Source organism: Sinocyclocheilus grahami, unplaced genomic scaffold (assembly GCF_001515645.1).
Source record: "Sinocyclocheilus grahami isolate Dianchi unplaced genomic scaffold, SAMN03320097.WGS_v1.1 scaffold691.1, whole genome shotgun sequence".
In the NCBI taxonomy this organism is placed as follows: domain Eukaryota; kingdom Metazoa; phylum Chordata; class Actinopteri; order Cypriniformes; family Cyprinidae; genus Sinocyclocheilus; species Sinocyclocheilus grahami.
Window position 1 is genome coordinate 339,464 of NW_015505870.1, and position 5,226 is coordinate 344,689.

The following is a 5,226-nucleotide window of genomic DNA, read 5'->3' on the forward strand; positions in this document are numbered from 1 at the left end:
AGTATATATATTTTGTTTATATATATATATATATATATATATATATATATATATATATATATTAGTAAAAATATAATATAACATATAAAATATATACATAATATAGTCTTATAGTTTCATAGCTCCGTATATGTAATAGTTATTGTGCTTTTTTCATTCTTTGCACATATTCCATGAAAAATCTGTTGTTGTTTTTGTATTCTATTAAATTCCCTATATTTTCTGCTCTGAATGGTTCCATGTGTTGTGTGCGTCTTGCTGAAGTGCAACACAGGTCACCTGACCTCTATTACTGTCCTTCAATTTCTTTGTACTTTTTACACCTCCTGGCCATTAAACTGCCTGTTGCATTGCTTTATCTCTCTAATACACATCATGCTGGACACAGACATGCTTTATGAAGAATTATTCATTTATTTAGACAAAATATTTAATTTGAGCCGCCGAAACATGTCAATCGTGCTCTCTGCATTGAAAATGCTTCACCAATGTACATTAAACAGCTCTTGTGTAAGTTAAATGGTAGTTTAACACAAAGGTGAATTACTCATTAGTGTTGGGCTATATGCTCAATTTTCATATCGTCCTATCGTCAGCCTGTGAGATCGCCGATACACGATATTATCGTGCTAATTTATGTAATTATTCACTTACACTCTAAAAAAAAATCCGTTTAAAAAAAGGAAAAAGTACTGACAGCTCATTACCCAGACTTTGTACCGTAATTAAAAAACAACAATTTTCTGTTCATTGAAGGTCTGTCCACAGTAAAAAAACCAGGACTTTTTAATGGTGCATCTATATATATATAAAAAACCATATAAAGCAAATAAATCTAGCACAATATACGAATTGAACATGGTTTATTTTTACTTCATGTAAACATTCTTAAAAATGCATTCAATGGCTTTTGTTTGCCTTAAATTGGTTAGGACAAAAACGATTTCATCAATCAATTACTCAATCAAATCAATTCATTTAACAATGTGTTAAAAACTGAAAAATGCCTGTATTGTGGAAGACAATTTAGCTTTAAACAGTAACAGTCAGAATTAGAAAAAGAAATCATGAGCACTCGTACAATACTGGTGTTGCACCAAACAGTGGTCTCAATTTAAACTTCACAAACTGAAACAGTCAAGATTTAAAACATTTTTCCTATAAGAGAACACAATATTTTTTATAGGGATAGTTCACACAAAAATGTGAATTCTGTCATCAATTACTCATCCTCATACCATTCCAAACCCATAAGACTTTCATTCATCTTCAGAACACAAATGAAGAGTATTTTTAAATTAAATCTGGGTGCTTTCTGTCCCTTTATCGATAGCCTATACGCAACTACCACTTTCAAGGTCCAGAAAGGTATAAAGACATCAATAAAGTATGTAACTCCAGTGGCTTGACAACAATTTTTTGAAGTGATGCAAATTATTTGTGTGGAAGAAAACAAAACAAAACAAATTATGTCTTTTTTCTCACAATGCATAAATGTTGAGTTGACATGAGAGCAGATGTTATAACAATACAACCCATCCCAGAAGCCTTGCACTTGTTACAAGCAGAGGAAAAGGGACATTGTATGCAAGCCTCATGTACTAAAGGTCCTGTTTTTTTGTTTTTTTTTTGCAATTGTGCTCACATTGGTGCCTTTTTAAAAATGGTGTCAACACAACACATAAGCATTGTGTTTCTCTCGTGAGCTATGATCTATGCTAAAGTGAAGATGTTTTGTGAACAGAAAGCACTCATGTTGCTTCTTAAAATTGATGTTAAGCCACTGGAGTCACATACTTTAATTATGTCTTTATACCTTTCTGGACCTTGAAAGTGGTAGTTGCGTAGGCTGTCAATGGAGGGACAGAACGCACTCAGAATTCATCAAATTGATCTTCATTTGTGTTCCAAAAATGAACTAAAGTTGTACAGTTTTGGAACAACATGAGGGTGAGTAATTAACAGAACTTTCTTATAATATTTTTGGTGAACTCTCTCTTTAAGTTAGATTACTAACCTGTAATTCATGCTAAATTATCTGTGTTAAACTTCAATTGGCATGATTCTGCAACAACGCTTTCTTGTACAGCATTTGAAAATATGGAACAAAGATTTGTTCACTCATGCTTGACATTTCAATGTGAAACTAAGAAAACTATACAATTTGAAGTAGGAGCATGTGAGACGCAGGGCTCCAAGTGTTTGTGCACTCTTAGTATACCTCTCACCATGTGCCAGTTTGAGGAAACTACTGAACACAGCCTCCAGGTTTTTCCCCCTTTATCTGCATGTTTAGTCCAAGTTTCATTTTGAGATTTGAAAAAAGCTCAAATGTTACATGGATTTTCGAAGTTGTTCATGCAAGAGTTGCCTTCATCTCAACCCTCGTTCAGGATTTCTTCACAGGAAAACTCTAAAAGAAATGGATATGACAAAAAATGAAATTAATGAAACTGAACAGAGTAACATGCAGGTTGGAGATGGAAAAGCAATCATACAGTATTTTAAGTTCATTATTAAATCAACTGCTATCCCTAATACTTTCCAATTCAAACAATTGTTTATAAATTGCTTAACTTACATTTCCAATGGTCTCCATTTGCATCTGTCATATGAGCTTGTCAGATCAACTATATCTTACAATATACTTAATTATTTTCAACTAAATAAACAGCAACACAACCAAATGCTTTATACACATTTCATAACATATGTGTTGCTTTATACACATTTCATAACATATGTGTTGCTTACTTCTGTATGAATTCCAGCGTAAGTGCCATCTCCTTTGGGTATTTGTAGCTAACAACCGCAACAGGGGAGGAGATGTGGTCATTAACTTCTTGAATGACAGCGATCTTGAACTGCCCATCACCTTAAACAAAAAAAGACATTACAAAATGACCAAATACATAACGACAAGCAGCTTTGAACACACCTTTGAAGACACCTTTTGCTGCTGGCGCGCTGTCTGATGTCTGATTTGTCTGATTTGTCGGATGCCTGTGTTCACTCAGCCGCTTCACAGACAGCCTGCTAGTAACGTTACCGAATTGATTTCTCTTTTGCATTTTATCATCATTTTGCATTTTATCATCTTAAGACAATAAAAGGTCTAAACTTACCTCATTTGAGAAAAGGTGATAGTGTTATCCTTGAAGAATTCGCGATGCCAGATCTTCACTTAGTTGTATCTTCATCTCTTTTAAATTAAGAAAGATGTAAATGGTCTCTCCTTTTCGCAACAATTCCTCTGCCAGATTTTGTTGAAGGCATTAAACTAATTACGTTAGTACTGCGCTTCAGATTTATCACAACTGCTTCTCTTCAGTAATGAGAGATGCTTGAAACGATATGATCAGCACTAAACACACCGCATCAACACCTATTAAAAGTTAATAAACAATTAAAAGAGTAACCTCCGTAAGTAAGATGTGTGACGATAAGCAGAAAATGTTGAATGAGACGGCTGCGACATTCATTTGCCAAACAAGCCAGACCTTAACTAAATTAATGTTACGTCAACAGTATATGTGACATTTAAAAACATAGTCTATAATTTACCACGGAAGTGTAGAAACAGGTTCCCCAAATTCGAAAGCCGACTTTAAAATGAAACTTTGGCCGAGAAGATCTCTGTGAGTAATGGCGCCTGCTCTTGCACTGTTTTCACGCCGATAAGCGACCAAGGTTCTCGCTCCCACAATGCAAAGCGTAATTCAAAAATACCCAAAAACGGAAAAATTACTTTAAATATTACGGTATATTGTACTGTATATTGACAGTTTTTTCTTACAGTGTAGTTTCATTGCGGGAAAGTGAACCAACTCCAATGCAAGGCTAAAAGCAGCCTAATGTTTTTAATATGACTGAATTTGTATTTAACATGATAACAAATTAATAGAAACATCGTAAGTTACTAATTATAATGCTTACATTTCCTCAGTTATTCAAAAAGTAACTACAGAAAACGAGCAAAGAACATTACATTACCAAAGAACATCATCACAAGCTCAGTCTAGCGCGTTATGCACTTTAAAAATATTCCCGTTAAAATCAGTGAATATACACTGTATGATGAATAAATCTCTTATACTTACATCGCACGTTGATCTGCACTTTCTTTATGATGAGAGAATTTGCGAGTCAGAATTCAGTCAGCGTGCGCTGAACAACGGAACTCTGCTGTTTCAGTGATGACTTATCTGAACGCCTCTGATTGGCCATTGCATTCATAAGCTCAGCATAATTGTGTGTGATTGGTTAAAACGCGCAATACTGTAAAAACACACGGAAAAGTAAATATAATGCAACCAGTAAGCCCTAATATTAATTAGATAGTATTACTAGCCTGTAGGGATATGCCGGTATCAAATTTTCATGTTGCGCTTAATTGCTAATGCTTTTATGACGGTATACGGTATTATCACGGTATTGAAATTTAGTTTAAAAAAAAGTGCTGTCATAATACAGTATTACAGGTTTAATAACTTTTTTCTTATAACAAAAATAACTGAACATTTAAATGCAATAAAGCAATACAGAAAAATGTATAAAGTTAAAAGTTTTACACAGATTGAAGTGCAAAAGAACTATACAGACCAATAGGTATCCCTTTACAATAAGACCTCATTAGTTAACCTTAGTTAATGCATTAACATTCACAATGAGCAATAGCTACATTTGCTACAGAAGTTATTAATCTTTGTTTAAAAAATACAAGTCTTAGTTCATGTTAGCTCATTAAATAACACAGTTGCAACTTTTGATTTTAACAACGTGTTATTAAATATTGGAATACCTAAGATTAATGAATGTTCAGAAGAATTTTTCATTGGCAGTTTATGTTAACTAATGAATTAACTAAAGTTAACTAATGAAGCCCTAATGTAAAGTGTGACCAAACAATAAAGAATCAAAACACTTTCAAACAATATCTAGGGCATGTTGTAGTCCAGATTAAAATGTAAAAAAAAGTTTGAAAATAAATAACTTATTAAATAATTATTACTCATATTAGCTTCAGGCTCATGTGTCCCTAAACACTGGACTGAATAATTGAGGAATTAGAGTAATTTGACTAGTTGATTAGTCAGTGCAACCCCTAATATACATACAGTATATATACTATATATTCTATAATACATATATGTACACAATAGAGAGTAATTTGTTCATACTTTGATCTGTGTTTTATTAATATTTAAACAAATACCTTTGTGTAAG